Source organism: Neofelis nebulosa, chromosome 2 (genome assembly GCF_028018385.1).
Source record: "Neofelis nebulosa isolate mNeoNeb1 chromosome 2, mNeoNeb1.pri, whole genome shotgun sequence".
Taxonomy (NCBI): Eukaryota; Metazoa; Chordata; class Mammalia; order Carnivora; family Felidae; genus Neofelis; species Neofelis nebulosa.
In genome coordinates this window covers 183,834,919-183,855,945 of record NC_080783.1, presented here as the reverse complement: position 1 = coordinate 183,855,945, position 21,027 = coordinate 183,834,919, and the positions used below count along the sequence as shown (strand labels likewise).

Sequence of the window (21,027 nt, the reverse complement as noted above, 5' to 3'; positions counted from 1 at the left end):
AACAAGAAAATATCCACCCTCTCCCCGACATTCTCAATACACACACACGGTAACACGCTAAACACACTCTTCAGATCTGCTTCCTTTCTCTTAACATGTCTTGGAGGTATTTTTTCTCAGTACATAAACAATTACTTCATTCTTTTGAAAAGCCCTATATAAACTATTTAGCCAGCTTCCTATTGGCAGGCATTTAAATTATTTCCAACCTTTTCCTGTTACCAGCAATGTCTTGGTGGTTCACTCTGTATATACGCTAGCTCACCTATGTAATTATATGTAAGATAAATTTCAAGAAGCAGAATTTCTGGGCCCCTGTGCATTTGCAGTGCTGATCAACACTGACAGACTGACTCTCTCAGAAGGACCAATTTATACCCCTAGCAAAATATTCAATGTTTCTTTTGCAATTACACTGACAACAAGGGTGGAATGAAACCTTTTGGTATTTGTCAATTTGGTGGGTGAAAAATGATGTTGAAGATTAGCTTTAATCTGAATTTCTCTTAGTATAATTCTCTTTTATTACATGGTTAAGTGTCTTTTCATATGTTTATGAACTATTTGCATTTTATTTTCTTTGAATTGTTAATTTTATCTGCCCATTTTGAAAGCCGGATTGTTGGCTTTTATGTGTGGTATAAAAATATTTTTGCTCAGTTTGTCATTGTTCTTTGACTTTACTTCTACTAGTACTTTTCTCCATGCGGAAGTTTTTAAATGCTAATTTTTTTTTTTTTCAACGTTTTTTATTTATTTTTGGGACAGAGAGAGACAGAGCATGAACGGGGGGTGGGGGGCAGAGAGAGAGGGAGACACAGAATCGGAAACAGGCTCCAGGCTCTGAGCCATCAGCCCAGAGCCCGACGCGGGGCTCGAACTCGCGAGATCGTGACCTGGCTGAAGTCGGACGTTTAACCGACTGCGCCACCCAGGCGCCCCTAAATGCTAATTTTTTATACAGATTTATCAATCTTTTCTTTTGTGGTTTCTGGGTTGAATTCTTTCATTGTTTCTTCTATTATTTTTATCGTTCTACTTTTTGTAGTTAAACATTTCATTGCAATTTTGATTTATGTGGACGTAGGCTGTGAGGTAAGGTTACACTTTATTGTCCCACACTATTTATGAAATTGTGTATCTTTTCTCCACTGATTTGAAAAGCCATCTTTACCATATACATTTTTTTTTGTACGTATTTGGGTTTATTTTTGGACTTTTCATTCTGGTCTAATCATTTCTCTATTCATTATAACACAGCTTTAATCATATTAAGTTTATAATGTATCTTATTTCATTAATATGGTTAAGTGTAGTTATCACCCGTCACTATGCAACACTATTACAATACCATTGACTATATTCCTGATGCAGTACCTTTCCTCCTCATTACTTATTCATTCCATGACTGGAAGCCTGTATCTCCCACTCCCCTTCACTCATTTTGCTCACCCCCTGCCCCAGGCAACCACCACTAGTTTGTTCTCTATATTCATGGGTCTGTTTCTGGGTTCTTTGTTTGTTTTGATTTTTAGATTCCATATATAAAGTGAAATCATGTGGCATGAGCTCTGACTTATTTCACTTACATAATGCCCTCTAGGTCTACCCATGTTATCATCTGTTATCACAAATCCCAAGATTTCAAGATCCCATTCCTTTCTATGACTAAGTAATATACCAATTATATATATATATATATATATATATATATATATATATAAATATCTTAAAAGAGATATATATATATATCTTAAAAGAGATATATATATATATCTCTTTTAAGATATATATATATATCTCTTTAAAGATATATATATATATATATCTCTTTAAAGATATATATATATATATATCTTTAAAGAGATATATATATATCTCTTTTAAGATATAGATATATATCTCTTTTAAGATATATAGATATATCTCTTTTAAGATATAGATATATCTCTTTAAAGATATATATCTATATCTTAAAAGATATATATCTATATCTTAAAAGATATATATATATATATATATCTTAAAAGAGATATATATCTATATCTTTTTTTTTTATTTTTTTTCAACGTTTTTTATTTATTTTTGGGACAGAGAGAGACAGAGCATGAACGGGGGAGGGGCAGAGAGAGAGGGAGACACAGAATTGGAAGCAGGCTCCAGGCTCTGAGCCATCAGCCCAGAGCCTGACGCGGGGCTCGAACTCACGGACCGCGAGATCGTGACCTGGCTGAAGTCGGACGCTTAACCGACTGCGCCACCCAGGCGCCCCTATATCTATATCTTAAAAGAGATATATACATATATCTTAAAAGATATATATATATTTATATATAAATTTATATTTATATTTATTATATATAAATATATATTTATAATATATTATATATATTATATATATATAAGATATATATATATATATATATATATATATATATATATATCTTAAAACTTTTTTTAATGTTTATTTTTGAGAGAGACAGAGACAGAATGCGAGTGGGTTAGGGGCAGAGAGAGAGGGAGTCACAGAATATGAAGCATGCTCCAGGCTTCAAGCTGTCAGCACAGAGACAGACGCCGGGTTGGAACTCACGAGCTTGAGATCATGACCTGAGCTGAAGTCAGACACTCAACCGACTGAGCCACCCAGGCGCCCCTATATATATATATCTTTATCCATTCATTTATTCATGGACACTTGGGCTGCTTCCATACCTTAGCTATTATAAATAATGCTGCAATAAACACAGGGTGTACATATCTTTTCAACTTAGTGTTTTATAATGCATTTTAATATTTGAAAGGCTATTATCACCTCACTATGCTTCTTTTCCCAAATTTTCTTTACTGTCTTGCATATTTTTCTATGTGATCTTTATAATTAGCTGTTTAGTTTTTTCTCCCCAAACCCTGTCAATATTCTCAATATTTGAGAATACTATTCTCAAAAATATAATCATATAGGATTTTTGTATTACCATAGGAAGAATTGACTTATAAATTGGAGCCTTCTAATCCACGAATATGTTTTGACTTTCCATTTATTCAAATTTTCTCTTGGGTATAGTAGGAAATTTTCAAAGTTTTTGTTTTTGTTTTCATATAGACCCTGAACATTTATTTTTGATGCCAAGGCAGTTTATATTTTCACTCTCTGCTGTAATTACGATGCTTTCTTCCATTAACTCTTCTAACTGATGGTTCTTTATAAATATAAAGGCTCTTGTTCTCGACATATTAAATTTATATCCAACCCCTCACTAATTCTATTATTATTTGCAGTAATTTGTTGTTTAATTTTTTTGGATTTTCATTTGTTTATTCAACAAATAATCACTGGGTGCCTACGATGTGTCAGACAGTGTTCTAGGCATTGGGGTATGCACCAGGGAATGTGCTGGGTGCTAGGGATAGAGCAATGAACACAACAGAAAGTTCTTGAACTTGAAGAGTTTATATTCTTTGAGGAGAGAAAGGGAATAAACAAATCAATTAATAAATATACAGGATGTCAGGAGGCATTAGGGCCACGGAGACAAGTAAAGTAAAGAAATGGAATAGAGGTCTTGAAAACTAGCAACATGAATGGAGCAGGAGAGGTAGTCTTGAGGCTATCAGTTAGAAGAGTCTTCCAGGTAGAAGGAGAAGTCAATGCAACATGCCACATAATGTGACACGCACTTGGCATGTTTGAAGAACAGCGAGGAGGTGAGGATGCCTGGAAAGAGGGAGTGAAGAAAGGGGACATACTTTCCAGGTTTGTAAACGTATTACTTGCACATAGGAATTCTATCTCATTTCCCCCATAGTTTTTATGCTTCTAATTTCTTGTTCATGTACTACATTGAGTAGTACTTACAAAACAATGGTAAAGATTAGTTTCTAAGACCACTTCCCACTCTGAGACTCTAGGGGCTAGAACTGGAGTGAAAAAAAAAAAAAAAGGAAATTTATCTGAATAGGGGTCTAAGTTTGAGGTCTTAGTTTTTTTTCCTCTCCACTGCACATATCCACCACTTTGTTGGGAATACCAAAGACCACAAATACTAATTCCAGCCATGTCCTTATTATGTTCTCTATCTAAACTGGCTTTATGGACTCATGTGGTCCAGTTAGATGGAACATGGAAGGCAGGAGCAGGGTTTCTACACAATCTGTGACTATGGAGAAGTGGAAACTCTTCATTGTGCCTCAATTTCCTTATTTTATTTTTAACTTTTTTAATGTTTATTTATTTTTAAGAGAGAGGCAGAGTTCAAGCGGGGGAGGGGCAGAGAGAGTGGGAGACACAGAATCTGAAGCAGGCTCCAGGCTCTGAGTTGTCAGCACAGAACCCAAAGAGGGGCTTGAACTCATCAACTGTGAGATTTTGACCTGAGCTGAAGTTGGATGCTTAACTGACTGAGCCACCCAGGCGCCCCTCAATTTCCTTATTTTACAAGTGGTTGTTGGATGAGACAGAGGCGCTATGACTTCCTTAAACTTGTCATGATTTCTTCTTGTCCTCAGTTAAAATAAATCCCTCATTCTTCTTCAAACAGCTGCTTGCTTGGGCCTTGGTATCAGTACTTGTTATTCTATACCTAATCTGGCGCATAAGTATGTCTGTGAGTCTATGAGGACAGGGACCACGTTGGATCCAGGTCTCATCACCTTTACCTGTTCCACTACAATAGCTTCTTACCTGGTTCCCTTGCTGTTCAGAGTGATTTTTTAAAATGCAAATAAATGTCACTTCCCTAGTTAAAACTGTTCTGTATTTTGGGGAAGCCGGGTGACTTAGTAGGTTAAGTATATGACTTTTGATTTCGGCTCAGGTTACATGAAGCCCCGCGTTGGGCTCTGCACTGACAGTATGGAGCCTGCTTGGGATTCTCTCTCTCCCTTGTCTCTGCTCCCTCCCACGCACACATGTGCTTGCGCCCGTGCGCACACACACACACACACACACACTCTAAAAATAAATAAATAAACTTAAAAAAAAAACTGTTCTGTATTTCTCTACTGCTCACATGATAGAGTCCAAGCCCTTTAATAGATTTTAAAAGGGCCTGTGTGATCCAGTCCCTGTCCCCTGTCTAGTGTCAGCTCTTGACATTTCTGGTCTCACACTGTCCGCGCCAGTCCTGTGGAATGACCGGCAGTACCTCGCACTGCTATGCTCATGACTCCGGCTTCACATTTACACACAATAAATATATCCTTTGCCCGGGATACAGTTTCTCTTTATCTGGCTAACTTTGATACAAGCTTAAAATGTGAGGCAGAAAGTGAATGGATGCTCATCAGTCTCATTTCCTTTTCCTGGACCACGGAGGACACTTCCCAGTCTCCTTTGCTATTTGGCTGGGATCAAAGGGGATGTCAGCAGTGGTGACAATTGCCACTTCCAGAACTGACCATAACACTCATACACAATCACCCACATTCTCTCTTGTTCTTATGCATGGAAGTTACATGTAAAAACAATGGTGTCATAAGAAGGAAGAAGCCTATGTCCCTGAGTCACCACTGGAAGGAAAGTGGCCAGGAAAGCCTTTTGATCTGCATCAGACTATGATGACATTTCATTGTATTAAGCCACTGAAATTTGGGGACTACTTATTATAGCAGCTAATATTATTCATCTGACTAGTATAAAATCTCAATTCAGGGGCACATGGGTGGCTCAGTGGGTTAAGCATCTGACTTCGACACAGGTCATGATCTCAACGGATCATGGGTTTGAGCCCCGCATGGGGCTCTGTGCCGACAGCTTAGAGCCTGGAGCCTGCTTCAGATTCTGTGTCTCCCTCTCTCTCTGCCCCTCCCCTACTTGTGTGTGTGCTCTCTCTCTCTTTCTCTCTCAAAAATAAATAAACATTAAAAAATAAAAATAAAATCTCAATTCAAATAGCCTATTTTATTCCTCTGGATGAGGTAACAGCCTCCTTTGTGCTCTCATAATTCAAGGTACAGCTCTCTCTCTCTCATGAGAGAGTGGCATACAAATGCTTTGTTTATTCCCATCTCCCATTCAGGACAGGGACCATACATTGTTGGGTTTTTAAATCCACAGGACTAGAACAAGGCCTGGTGTATGGTAGGTTATCTTTAAAGGGTTGGCAAAGGAATGAATATAAAATAAAGTGATGGAAGAATGAGTGAATTATATGACCAAACAGGTGCATCTTAAGTTTTTCCCAGCAGTCAAACGAGGTACCTTTCTGTGGCCAAGCCAGAGCACGGGGTGTGTTGCTAATACAGGGCCCTTAATTACAACCTGGGACTGAGATTAGAAGTGAAAGAAAGCATCTCTGTTCTTTCCTTCCAAACTTAAGAACCTTAATTAAAACCAAGTGATGAAGGGCCATCCCCTTGCCAGCAGCCAACAGCTCATCCTGCTATCAGGGGCCTGAAGAGTAAATTAAAATCAGTACCAATAAAATTAAAACTACCTTAGGGCATATTTGCAACATAATTTAGTGTGGGGTTTGCTTCCTCCTAGACACCAGGGAGGAAATGGGTTGTTTCTTCCCCCCTACATTCTGAGCTGCTTCCCTGCTTCTCAAATCTGAGCTTGGTGCAGTGCTGTGGTGCTGACTCCTTCACATTTGAACAGCTCTTCAGGATTTATCACATATTCAGCCCAGCAAAGGAAGGGAAATCGGACCCAGGAAGGGCAGCGGGGTTTCTCTCAGGCTTGGCGAGCAGAAAGGAACTGAAGCTTGGCAGGGATAAGGACAAATGGGAAGGGTGAGCTGCTTTGTTATCCCTTCTCAAGGAGGAGGGGGCTGAAGCTCGGAGAGCAGGGAGCGTAAGTAGCCAGCCCTGCATTATGCAGCAGGAAGTGGCAGAGCAGGGGCCTGGGTCCTTCTGGTTTCCAGACCGTGCTCTGCATCCTGCTGTGCTCTCAGGGGCTTATAGTCTAGCAAGGCAATCACGCTGATCTTAGGAGGGCAAGACCTCCTAAGACTATGCAGTTTCCTTCATCCCTGGGCTGAGGGGCTGGGAGGTCTGCGGACTGATCCTCACAGGCTTAGCCTCTAGAATGGTACTGGGAGGCTGGGTGGAGGGGCAAGCAGCATTCCAGACCTTCCAGACGGCTTCCTCGCTGAGATGTGCCCCAGGGAGCTGTTTCTCCATGGGCCTCAGGCAAAAAAAAAAACCCCAAATCTATTTATTATCAACGAAAGTATTTCCCTGTGTTTTTTAAAGTCAAAGTAGGGAAAAAAAATCAGCACAATAAATATGAAGCTAAAGGAAAATAAAAAAGGTAAAGCAGATGTTTATGGAAGTCAGGGTACATGTCCTAAGGCAGAAGAATTTTTCAGAAAAACTGAGAACTTTTTCTTTAAAAACAACTGAGCAAACCAAGCAAACAAAACAGAGTCACTGTCCTTTATCATGCATAATCTTGATCTCTGAAGCGGCACATTTAAGGCTTCTCTGCTCAGGTGCACCCTGAATATGGCTGGACAGCACTTCTAGTCACAAAAACAGGATGTGGTGAGTCAATGGGGGACAATAAGAAGAACAGGTGCATAGGACACCTGGAGAGCTAGCCTAGGGCATGGGGGATGGGCTCCGGTACTTCCTTTCCTGCCTTTCTCCATCTTCTGCTCCCGCCCTACCTGCAACTTCCCCAGCACACATTCTCCTACTCCATGCTTCTGTGCCTGCCATTACTGCAGGTGGGAATGCCTGTCCCTCCCATCCCTTTCCCCCTGATGGTAACAGCTTGCTCATCTTTCACTACTAGGCCCAAAGGCTCTTTGTCCAAGAGGACTTCTTTGACCCTCTCAGGGACAGCAGTTCTCTTTTCTGGACTCCCATAGATTTTAAAAATATCCCTGTGATAAAGTATTTGTCATCCAGTTTATTCATTCATTCATTTATTCATTCATTCATTTGATAAATATTTGCTGTGAACTTACTGTTTCTAGGACCCAGAGTTGAACAAAACAGACAAGGTTCCTGACTTCGAGGAGCTAATGGGGATGAAGACCGTGAACAGCAACTAAACAAGGTGATCCCAGATTTGTAATACACGCTCGGAATGCACTAAGGGGAGCCGCAGGATGGCGAGTAACGGAGTGGATGGGGACCGGGTCTACTTTAGTTGGTGTGATCAGGAAAGACCTCTGACATGTGAGCTGAGCCTTGAAGGATGATAAGAATGAGCTGTTCAATGAGGCTGGTGGGAGAATTCTGGGCAAATAAGGACCTGCAAGCAAGGACGAATGTGGCACTTCCAAAGACCAGAGGGATGGCTCACGGAGGGATTGTGATGAACACTGAAGGTGTGCCTGGGGAGGTTCATAGGGTGCAGCTCACTCAGAGCTTTGTAGCCTGGGGTCAGAGTTTGGAGCTTGTCCTATGTACAATGAAAAGCCATTTTAACAGGGAATGTTTAACAGGGATTCCCTTGCCTGTAGTGCAGATAGTGGATTTTAGGGACCTGTGTGGAAGCTTTTGAACAGCTCCCTCTAGAAACCATAGGAGCTTAAATGAGAGTGGGCTGGTGGTGATGAAAAGAGAAGGGAATATTTGATCAATCTGTTGGCCTCACCTCTGTAGGACCTGTGCATGGATTGTATGCAGGAGAATCAAAGACAGATATAGGGCTTGTGACTTGAGCAACTGAGAGATGGAGAAGACTGGGACGGGGACCAGCTGGGCTGGTTGTCAGAGATATCTCTGCTGTTTGAAGCGGCTGGTGGACACCAGACTGGGCGTGTCAAGTAGGCAGTTACACATAAGACCCTGGGGCCCTGGAGAGAGGACTGTCCTAGAGGTATGAACATAGGCCTGGTTAGCACAGCGGTGTCTCTGGGGCCCCTTAAGCTGAGAGTTTAGGTAGATGATGAAGTGAAGGAGACTATGGAGTAGCAGGGAAATAGGAGGGAACATGGACAGTGTGGATTCAAGAAAACCAAGAGCAAAAAAAATGGTTTTAAGAAGGAGGGAATAGTTTGTGAAGAACCCACTAAGGTCTAGGACCACGCCTGGTTCACTCCTGTATCCCCAGGGTGTATCGTAGGGCCTACCACACAGTAGGTACTCAGGGGACATTTGCTGAGTGACTAAGTGCATCATGAATGAATGAATCCAGGTATCCTGGCCTCAGAGAAAGGGGAAGAGGAAGAGGTATGGTATTAGGAGCTTTAGGGCCTAGATTCTAACTCAAGGAGGTATGAAAGGAAGATAGTAATAACAACATAGTGCTTACCACCACCCTGTTACTCCTGCCACAACCCCCTCAGATAGAAACATCATTTACAAATGAGGAAACTGATGAATAGCAAAGTTGAGGTAACCTGCGAAAGAACCCCCAGGTTACACAGTGGGAACTGGCAGAACCCAAGCTGACTGGCTCTGTGGTCCATGTTCTTAACCATGACATCATCAAAAGCAACTGACATTTATTGAGTGCTTCCTATGTGTGGCCTTGTAGCAATTCTGGTAACAATCCTATGAGTTAAGTACTGTTATAATCTCAGGAGGAAAACAAAGCAAAAAGCTTGCAAGTGGCAGGGTTGAGATTCAAACTCAAGTCTTTCTGACCCTAGGGCTAAGCTCTTCATCTCTAAGCTACTTATAAAGGCCCAGCCTCTCCATCTGAGGCCACTTTCAGGACAAAGGAAATTTGTGAGTCATGCATGGGTGTAGGGAAAAATCACCAGTAGCAGCAAGATGAGGAATAAAAACATTTTCCTACTTCCAATTTGTCTCTTACAATCCTACCCTCCTTAGAAGTGAAAAGTCAGATCTGCATGTAAATAGAGCCATTTCTGCATCTCCTCCTTCTAATAACCTAGGAGGAAGCTTTCCTCTTTTTCTACCTCCTCCTTCACCTTTGCCCTAAAAAAGGGAGAGAGACCAGAGGCTCAGCACAGATGGTCTGGGTTCATAACAGATCTTCCCAGGGCAAAAAAGTCCTGGTCTGTCTCCTACTCTCCATAGCAGTGATTGGTGAACCCAACATTGACCGTCACAATGATGATGATGACAGAAGAAGTGTAGTCATGGAGTAGGATGGTTTGGGGTTCTGTAGACTTGGCTTTAAGTGTCAGCTTAGCCATGGGTGAGCTTTAGGACCTGTAGAAGTTACTTTCCCTCTCTGAGCCTCAGTTTCCTTGACTAAAAAGTGAGGATAATAATTCCAACCTCAAAGGATTGTTATGAAGTTAAATGAAGTAACTGGTTTTGTGCCTAGCAAAATGTCTGGCAGTTTATACACTTTTAATACATGTTTTTCAATTATACAGTGATAGATACTATGAGGAGGTGTTGTGCAAGGCACCACAGATATGGACCTCCTTAAGCTCAAAACCCTGCAAGGAGGATGGACATTTTAAAACTGTGTATACAATGGAAGATTTGAACAGACATACAGGAGTTATAGGAACACAGGACCCAGTTTACATAAATGTAAATTTCTCCCCTGTTCAATGGGATGTCTATTGACAATAACCATTGTCTTACACATTTGTAGAGTTTATAAACCATCCTCACACCAATTAGCTCATGTGATTCTCTCAACAATCCACTGAAGTAAATGGGAGCTTGGTTTCTCAGAGAATCTCAGAGCCAGGCTTCTCAAGATCTCATAGCAAAAAAGGAACTCAACTGGATTCTAAGTTACATCTCACTGCATCCAAAGCCTTTGCTTGCTCCTTACCCTTGGGGGTCACCCCAGGTGCTCACACCTACATCAAGAGTGGACACAGATACAAGTGGAAAAGCCAGACCTCCCTGCAGAAAGCCCCAGTCTGAGCAGAAAGACAAACTAAGAAGAGAATGGAGATATAATATGTAAGCTTGTGAGAGCCGAGGGACATTTTAATTTCATAATTAAAAGTTAATGTTGCTTCATTATAAATCAAAGGCTGATGAAACTAGGGCACCCCCAGGAACATGTTAGGAACTCAATAAATATGTGTGGCCTGAATGCTTGGAGACATCTCCTGTAGGAGGTTGTTAGCTGATCCAGGGAGATAAAAATATATGTCTAATCACTGAGCTGGGGTTTGGGAAGTCCTCAGTAAATCTTAATTCTTTTCTTCCCAGGAAACTCATCTTGGCTCTCCTACTAACCTGCTCTGTGACCCTAGAGAAGTTTCTTTCCCTCTTTTCAATTCATTCATCCCTCTTCTTCATTCATTTAGAGAATGGATTTGGTGACTTTTTGTGGCCCATTATACCCTGAGAGTCATATCTTTCAATTGTCTGATCTTTCTGCTTTGCACTGTTTTTTTGTTTTTTGTTTTCTTCTCCTTCCTTTGGCCTCTGAGGACAGATTCTGTCAGTTTCCCACCTTATCTGCTTCAAGACCTGAGTCCATGGTCCTTTTCCTTGGCATGGCCGTGTGGTGAGAGCCTACTGTAAGACTGAAGTTCAATTATTTCCCCATTAAAATGAAGTCTTCCCCTTTGGCAGGGTAGGCATTGCTGTTATTCAAAGAAGTGTTCAGGGGTGCCAGCATTCCTGCTGTAACTATGTACTTTATCTTGGAGAAAAATAAAATGGTTCCTTTATTCAGTGTGGGTGCTTTATTTAGTGTGGGTGGCTGAGGATGGGGTGGTGGGGAGAAAGGTGCAGACAGATCCTGTATTTGTTCCCTCTGTTCCTTCTCCCCCTCTCTCATCTTGCCCCTCTTTCTTCTCTCTTTTCATCCCTTCTCTCCTCTGGTCCCCCCTTCCCACCTCTTCCTTTCCATAGTGTGGTTGGGGGGAAGATAGGCAAGGGAACAAGTACATCAGCCTTTCTTTCAGGGACTCAGAGAGATGTATGTGGAGACTGGGTGAAGATACAGCTGAAGGAACCATCAACTTATTGGGTGGTCAGGAAAGACTGTGCAGAGGAGGTGGCTGTTGAGCAAAGTATTGAAACACAAGAAGGTGTTCACCAAGTGGATGAAAAGGAAAAGAGCCCCCAATGGGAAGAAAGATATTTTAGACAAAGGGAGCTATGTGAGCAAAACTCACAGGACCCAAACCACCCGGCCCACTAAGGGACATATAACGTGTTTGGCATGATGGAAGAGTATGATGAAGAGGCTTCCTTGGACTCATCATGGAAGGCCTTGTAAGCCACTAAGGACTTTTCCTATAAAGTAGAAAATATAGAGAAGTATTTTATGAAAGTACAACTTGATTATGTTTGCACTGCATTCTAGAAAGATTTTTCCGGAGGCTTTGTTGAGGAAGAATAAGAGGTTATAAGACTCAAAAGCATGTGGAATAGTTAGGACATTTCTGTTATAGTCCAAGTGGGAACTGACTGAAAAATAATAAGCTTCTGAATTCAAGCAGGGGCAGGGAGGGAGAGAAGAAGGGTACGTATTTGAAACCTATGGTAAAATAAGACTGACAATGCTGCTGGACATGGGACCTAAATTCAGACAGAAACCTAAATTCAGGTTTCTGGCTTGGGTGGCTGAGTGGAAGGTGGGGCCATTCCCTGAGATTGGTGCTGCCATCATCTTTTGGTGTGATGGAGGTTTGCCTCCTAGGTACTTGTCTGCAGTTGGAGGAAGATGCTGTCAGAAGGTCTATGGTCTTGGGTTATGACATTTTGATACAAATGAATTGATTTTTCCCTAAGAACGGCTATTTGAGCAAAAGAAACATATTTCTCCATGTAATCTATGTGTTGCCTATAAAACTGGAGCTCCTTATCAATACAGTTAAACATAAGCATTGTGCATTTTCATCGGATATAAAATCAGAACAAGAGTTTTTAAAAAAACCAAACACCTAAATACACATATTCAAACATTTGGGTGCCCCAAATGGGATGAGAGCAGGGGTGTTCTCAAGCCATTCCTTTGCTACAGGTTTTCATTCCCTCTGAACAGAAGATTTTGGTTGTTACAGACCGTATCACTCAGCCAGAGAGCAGCAAGGAGGGAGGGGGCAGTTTGAGAGTCAAGCAATTGTTGGACAAGGAGGTGTGGGGACAAACCAGGCTTTATCTCCTGGTTTGAAGGCAAATGCCAGAACAGGGCAGGCACCTTCACCCACATCTATATCCACATCAAAAGCCTTGATTAAAATCACATAGAATTAGTTTATGGCTTCTCTGGTTCTTGAATGGTCTGGAGTTTTGCTGGGTGGATCCTTTCCTTTGACACATGAAATACTGTACAAGCGACACAACTTGTTTACAGTCATTGGCTCATTTTGTCTCATTGTCTCATTTCCATTTTACAGATGAACACACTGCTCGAGATTACACAGCGAGGAAGAAGCAGAGCCGAGGATAAAACCCATATCTTCTGGCCACAGTACAAGTTACTCTGCTATATCATTATGCTTTGATCCTCTAATTTTAGGGTCTTAGGGGAGCCCAAAGGGTGAATTAACACAAGGCATGGGAGGTATCTGGGTGTATGAGTATCCAATCCTCAATGACCTGCCTCCACCTCCAACCTCATTTCCTGCCATCTGCTAACAGGAATCCAATGCTTTCACCATGCCGAACTGACAGCTTCCAGACATGCTCTTCTGTGCCTTCCAATGTTTCCTTATGTTGTTCCTCCAGCTGAGAAGGCCTTGCTCTACCTAGCCATTCTCCAGGGCTCGGTACAAGCTTCTCTTTTGCTGTAGAGACTTCCTTAACCCATCTGGATATGTTTGACCATGCCCTCTTTCATTGACATCTCACTCGGCCCTACATTTTTATTATACTCATCTCATGATGTCATTCTTATGGTGGTGGCACCTATATCGTCCACTGGGCCAGGCAGTGGTCAAGACTGGAAATCTCTGTGCTTTTAACCCCCAGCACAGTGCCTGGCACATAGTAAGTGCTGAGGAAATCCTTGATGAATGAGTAGATGGTTGAGTTAACGATGGAGAAGAAAACATTCCTGAGCAGAGACCACCCCCACCCTTGATCTTCTGGGAGAACTGCCTTTGTAGAATAGGGAACAAAAAGGGCAGGCATCAAAGGGATACAATGGGTAAAACATTCTTTCCTGTTCTCTCTGGTTCCTTCCTTTTCATTTTTCTTCTTGCTATTGGAACAAAAATGAAGAGTACATCATAAGCAAAGCTGTATTTTCAGTTTATTGCCACCAGGTTAATAACAGTAATGGTGCAGGAAGAAAATGAGGTGTTATGTAAAATCCTGCATTGCAGATTTTGCTGCTGATGTAAAGAACTCAATAAAGTGTAACACTTTAATCATAGAGATAAAAATCACACAGCAGCTTTCCCACAGGCTCCAGGAGCCCAAGACAAAATAGTTGTGGGGAAATGAGAGATGAGAGAAGAATATTATCAGCCATCGGAAAAATTATGTTTGGGCTTTTGTGTGTGTGTGTTTTTCCTTCATCTCTAAAAAATGGAATAAGATTTTTCTATCTTCTTCTAAGACATCTTGTATGAATTTCTGTATTCTCTGGAGGCCATACTCAGATTTCTGGGGGAAGATTTGCTCATTCTTTGTAAAAATTGATTTGTTTAGGGAGAACTGAATTCCTGCCTTTTAGGTGATTCTGTGGCCTTTAAGAAAACAGGGGCTGTCTCTAAAAAATGAAAGCAGGATTGGGATGGAGGCAAGAAGGTTGGTGATAGTAAAATCTCTATTTTTACGATGGTCTTGCAATGCAGAGAAAAGATCATAGCAGTGGACAGAAGCTCTTGTTAGGGAACTTGGCCAAACTTCCAAAATGACCTTCTTGCCTCTGTGCCCCAGTTTTATCCTTCCTCAAACAAGGACTCTCACTAGATGCAAAGAACGCTCTAAAGGTTGTTCCAGCTCTGATGCTTAACTATCTGTGAGGCTCTGGGCAAGGAGGCCACCAGCTTGGCTTACTGACATTGGCTATTGTGGTTCTGAACTCCTGAGTAGCCACCCAGCTGACCTGTTTGCACTCCAACACCTCCTTCCCTCCCTTAGCACCCAGATCCACTCTCCATCCTGTAGCCAGAATGATCAATTTATAATGAGAGAAAATGATACATACACCTTGGAGTGAGACTGGGGTAAGTGCCAATAGGAAGCCCGTCAGGCAGGAGCATGCCTAGAGAGTTCACTGAAGAACAAGCTAGCCAGTGTCCCTGGAGAAGAGTGAGTAGAGTCATGGGAGACATGTAGACAGATAATGGAGGGCCAGATCAAGTGGGTCTCACAGGCCATTGAAAGGGTTTCACTGCCCCCATGTGCAGTCCCTGAGTGCCCTCAGAGACAAAGGGGGTGTAGCTGATGTCTGCATACAGGAGACACTGCTATGAGGCAGCGTGAGCAGAGGTCATGAAAAAAGAAGGGTTTTGGAATTTGAGATCTAGGCTCAAACCCTGAACTGGCTGTGTGACATTGAAGGAGTCTCTTCATTTCTCCAAGTCTTAGTTTCCCCTTGTCGGCAAACAGGAGGTAATGATAATAGCACTTCCCTCACAGGGCTGACCTGGGTTAAATGAGTTAGTGTGTGTCCAAGTGCCTGAAACGCCGTAGGTGCTCAGTAATTTTTTTTTCATCCCATCGCGATTACTTCAAACTACAAACAATATTCTATTTGATTGTTTGATTGATTGATTGTTTGATACTACAAACAATATTCTAGGGCCACACTGTCCAATATAGCAGTCACATGTGACTATTTAAATTTAAAATAATTTAAATTAACTTAATAAGAAGTCAGTTTCTCAGTTGCACTAGTCACACTACAAATGCTCAATGGCCACATGTGGCCAGTAGCTAGTGTCAATGGACAGTGCAGAAGAACATGGCCATCATTACAGAAAAAATGCTATAATCTTAGCAGTCATAAGTGGTACATTAGAATTTAAAATATGTATCCATATACAACTACACTTGCACAAGCACGTCTGATTTCATACACACAAAACACACACACATACAAAACCACAAACGCAGGGTGTGTAGGTTAGCAAAAGTATGTTTCATCACTAAGGAAAAATAAATCTGACTCTTGTCATGAGCCAATTTAATGAGCATACAAGAGGTCAGGTACTGTGCTAAACACTCTGGACATCATATCAATACATCCTTACAACAACCCTAATAGGAAAGATTATCCTGATCTTGTTGATTCTGACATTGACACCCAGACTGCCTGCGTAATGTGATTATAGTCACAGAGCCTCTAAGCAGCAGAGCAGGACTTGCTCCCTGTGCCACAATACTTCTTCTTAGAGGACATTTCAGAGACAAAGGGCTTGCAGAGCAAAGTCACCACTCACTCTTTACAGTCTTTGTTAAAGATGAGGATGTTTGGAATTGCCTGAGGACTATCTGGGGACTAGCTGGCGATGAGTCACAGAAACCGTAAAATTCAATGAAATAAGTTCCTTAAGGTTTTCAACCTAGCTTTCTTGGCTTATGGAAAGTGGCAGTGTCCGATCCATGTAGGATCAGCTCAAATCTTCAGGAGAGTCCTGGAAGTCAAATGACTGGGTAAAGAATACACCTTCCAAGTCGTCTAGAGCAGTGGTCTCTTTGCAGCTCATTCTTCTCTCTTCATAGACAAGGGCTCTCTAACACTTCATGGTGAAAGGTGGTCCACAATAGGGGTGGGGGTCACAAATGAGAGCCAACATGACCTAGATGGTTCTGAATCAGTGACTATCTGTGAATACATATGTAAGCACAACTAGAGAGCCAAAACAACTAGCGATCCAGAGAGAGAGATAAGGATGGATGGATGGATGGATGGATGGATGGATGGATGGATGGATAGATGGTTGGATGGATGAACAGGCAACTAGACAGATAGATAGGCAGCAAGTTAGAAACATACAACAAAGCTTCTATTTTAGCTTTTTGTGTGCTTCTACTACACTCTGATCCCCTAGAAGGATGGTTTTGTTTCTGATTTATTGTAAACTCCCCCTCTCACCAGATATACAAAAAGGTGCCCAGCCTAGACTGGATACTCAATGAATGTTTGTTCAAAAATAAATAAGTAAACAAACAAACAAACAAACAAAATGTAACACCTGAGAGAGACATAGCTAGATAACAATAATCCTTCACGTTTGTATGGTACTTTGTAATATAATGCACAGTATCAGCCTTAATCCCCAATCTAACTTTTTGAGGCTGTCATTATGATCCTCATTTTATTGATGAGCGATGCTTGTCTCAGAGTGGTGAGGTGTCTTGCCTAGGGATACACAGAGAAGCTGAGGACCTGGATAAACAGGCAGGTCAGATAGAGGTAGAGAATGATAATGGGATATAGGCAAACAGAGACAAGACAGACCAGAGGAGACCAAGGCATGGAGAAATGATGGAGACAAATGGAGGTGGATGGACAGATGCTGAGAGTACCTCCAAGCTCTCCACCTTCCACTCAGCCTCTTCACATGGCTGGAGACAACTTTCCTAAGCACAAGTGTGACCCTGTCCTGTACCCACTCTATAAAGCTCTGTTACTTCTCCCAAAGACTTCAGGATAATGCTCTACCATGAAGAGCCTTCCTGACTTGGCCCTACCCATTTCTCTACCTTATATCATATCACTTTTCTCTAGCACTGTTCACTCTAGTCACAGGACCCTCTTCAAGCCCTACAAAAGCCATGCCATTGTCACCAGTGCACGCTTATCACCTGATCTTCCCCCTGCTTGTGGATGCCTGGCCAACCTCTGCTTATCCTCTAAGACTCAACATAACTGTTGCTCCCTTTGGAGAGCCTTTCCTGACCACCCTTCCAGCATGGGTTCATTTTCTGCCCTCTTAGGTCACCCTCTTCTGTACAGGATTCAAGAGAGTAGGATGAACCTGGACTTAGAAATAAGAGATGTTTATTTAAACCCTGTTCACCCACCTATCAGCTGCAGGACTTAGGGCAAGTCATGTACCTGCTTAGCCTTGGTTTTCTCATCTCTGCAACATACCTGATCATATCTGTTCTAGGAATTATCTGGGGATTAGGGATAATGTAACAAAACAAAACACATGGCATAGAGTATGTGTCCTACACGTGGAAGCTGCTGCTGTCCCTGCCTGACTGCTGCGGGGGCCACAATAATCTTCTATTGGATCTGCCTCACCCATTGGACTATGAGCTGCCTGAGGGTAGAGGCTGGGTCCACCAGCCTCTACACCCCCAGTGCTCAGTGCCTAACCCATGACTGGGCGTGCTGAATCTTTCCTACCCACACTGAGGCTGCTGGGTAGGATGTGCTTCCAGGCACTAGAAGGCACCACCTATAGTCACCCTCCAGAACCTCTGAGGCTGGGGAGGACGGCTGGAGAGGTGGTGTGGGGGTGCATCCCTGAAGGGAGATGACTGAGACCTTTGACAGGTTCATGTTGCATGTTGAGGTTTTGGTTGTATGTATTTTGAAGATAAAGATAACGTTTAAATAAAATTAAGAGGCTGCTTTGTTCCCTCACCTACAAACCTCTGGGGCAACTATGTGCAGTTTTGACTGTCACCAAGCATGTTTAGGGGGAAAGTGTCAGATTAGGTGGTCAAAAGTATTCTATACACTTTCTTTTCTCTCTCCAGTTTCCTTCATTTCCCTCTTTTATTTTCCCAGTGGATTCAGATTCCTTGTAATTCTCTTCCTTATCCTCCCTTCTCTCCCCACACTCCCTCCCTGTTGGCCCCATTCTCTACCCCAGGAAACCAGCTTCCAGGTGGATGATGAGAGATCCCTCCTTTCCCCTACACACATGCATGTACACGTGCACACACAATCTGGAAGAGGGGGGCATCAAATGTAACTAAACAGCTCTCCACATGCTTGAGGACAGGGAACCAGCCCAGATCAGAGGAGCAGGGGCTGGCAGCTGGGCCCTGAGCCAGCAGTATTGACTCTCCTCCCTGACTGCCAGGGCAGCACCCCTGCCAACCCCCACCCCCAACCCCGCCAGGTCATAAACACCCACTATGAGTTGGGCCAGAGCCTTCATTGAGATTCTGTTCACAGGGAACGCCCGTTGCCAAGCCTGCCCAGCTCTGTCAGCTGCCCTGATATCTGTGTGTGAAAAACTGATGGCCACTGGGCCCTCTGGCAGCCTGACAAATGGCTTAGAAGCAGGCCCGAGGCTCCCTGGCAGAGGCCCAGGGCTGTGAGCTTCAGTGAAGGGTAGGAGAGAAGGGACTCTCCTGTCAGATGGCCTGACTTCAAGGCAGGGAGCAGAGAGAGCAAGAAAGAGCAGGGGGCGAGGAGAGGGTGGTAGGGGAAGGGCCCCAGACTTGCCAATGCCTACCTCGCCCCAAGGGTAGAGAGCTGTAGGGACTAAGTGCACACTCTGGTGACAAGTGTTGTCTGTAGGACTACAGGGATAATGCATTTGTTTCCTCACTCATAAAATGGGGATAGTAATCCTAATATCTATCTTGTAGTGGTGAGAATGCTAAACACACACACACATATATATATAAACATGCATGTTTATATATATATGCATAATATATATAATACTATATATATATATATATATATATGCATGTTTACTATATATATAGGTGTGTGTGTGTGTGTGTGTGTGTGTGTGTGTGTTGTAAACCAGCAATCCTCACCATTTTATGAGACTGTCAGGTATTGTTCTATGTTTTAAATGCATTACTCATTTCATTTTCACGTCAGTTAGAGATTTACATATTGTCCTCATTTAAAAGATAAAGTTTCAGAGCGGGTGCCTCACATGCCCAAGGTTACACAGCTGAACGAGAGAAAGGATTTAAAACCAATCTGCAAGACTGCAAAGCATACGCCCTTCATCAGTAGGCTGTACTACAGATGAGCATTTTGTGTGCCTCTTTGCCTCTATATATCTCTACTGATGTAAGGGGAATAAGAATCTTTTAAAAAATTTTTAACATTTATTCATTTTGGAGAGACAGTGCATGAGCAGCGGAGGGGCAGAGAGAGAGAGGCAGACATAGAATATGAAGCAGGCTCCAGGCTCTGAACTGTCAGCACAGAGCCCAATGCAGGGCTTGAGCTCACAAACCGAACCGTGAGATCATGACCTAAGCCGAAGCTGGATGCTTCGGTGCCCCAGGAATAAGAATGTTTTTAAACTCTCTACTCAGAAAGAAGCAAACACAAACTCAAGATAAAAATCAATCCCCTTATTTTTAAAGTTTAAGTGCTGCAACATTCCACAATGGGGAAAAGAAAAATAAACAGCTAGGCTCAGAAACAGGGAGCTCTCTTAGCCCCAGGGAGGCAGAGAGAAGCGGGAGGCAGTGGGAGCTGCAGGGGACTGAAACCAGCAAACACAGTGTGGAGACAGCCCAGGCTCCATGCCCTGTCAGGGGGTCTGAGGGTTGGCTGCCTAGCTGCTGCAAGGCTGCTCTTTGTGGGAATCGGCCACTTGCTTGGACGGAACAGAACCAACAGAACCGCATTCATTAATTCATTCAACAAATGCTCACAGAGCACTTTTGTGCGGCAGACCTGAGCTGAGTGCTGGAATAAACAGATAAAGAAGCCCCAGTTCCTGCAGCAGGAAGGTGCACTCTCAGGCAAGAGAGAGGCAAACATCAGGCAACTCCACTGCAGGGTGGTCAAGGCTGTGACAGCTTGCACAAGGGCGGAGAGCAGAGGGGAAAGCCGCCTGGGGATGGCTGGGGCACGAAAGGCTCCCTGGAGAAGTGGGGTCTACAAGGACAGCATGGGATCCACTGAGTTATATAGATGAAGGTGAGGAAAGGCAGGGGTGTCATTCCCTACAGAAGCTCAGAGCCGAGATCTGAACACAGTTGCTGGTCAAAGGTGAAAGTTAAATCACTTGAAATCCCACAACCCAGAAACAACGGTTATTAATAGCTTCCCATATGCACAGACAAAACAATATATAGCTGCTGGCCAAATAGATGCCTAAATTAAAAAGCTTTTATAAAAACAGAATATACTATAAATATTTCTATTTAAAGAGGTACTGAATTCAATTTTTCTTAAATTTAACAGAACTAAAAAACTGTTCCCTCACATGAAACATTATTTTCTAAAAGATAAATCTAAGGTTAAAAAAAGAAGAGATTATGAGAAATATTAAGAGGTTGAGGCCATTCTGGCTTTTTTTAACGCCAGACTTGAATTTTTGTAGAAAC

At 42.5% G+C, this 21,027-nt stretch overlaps 1 protein-coding gene and 1 long non-coding RNA gene across 5 annotated transcripts in view; one reads left to right on the top strand and one right to left on the bottom strand.

Moving 5' to 3' along the window:
* Positions 1 to 21,027, bottom strand: part of LOC131504751 (BEN domain-containing protein 5) — a 1,495,810-nt gene that overhangs the window by 64,942 nt on the left and 1,409,841 nt on the right. The gene's annotated exons all lie outside the window — the stretch shown is intronic.
* On the top strand, positions 6,584 to 14,465 carry LOC131504756 (uncharacterized). Its single transcript, XR_009258141.1, has 3 exons — positions 6,584 to 7,488; positions 7,926 to 8,008; positions 13,197 to 14,465. It is a non-coding gene; the product is annotated as an uncharacterized LOC131504756 (long non-coding RNA).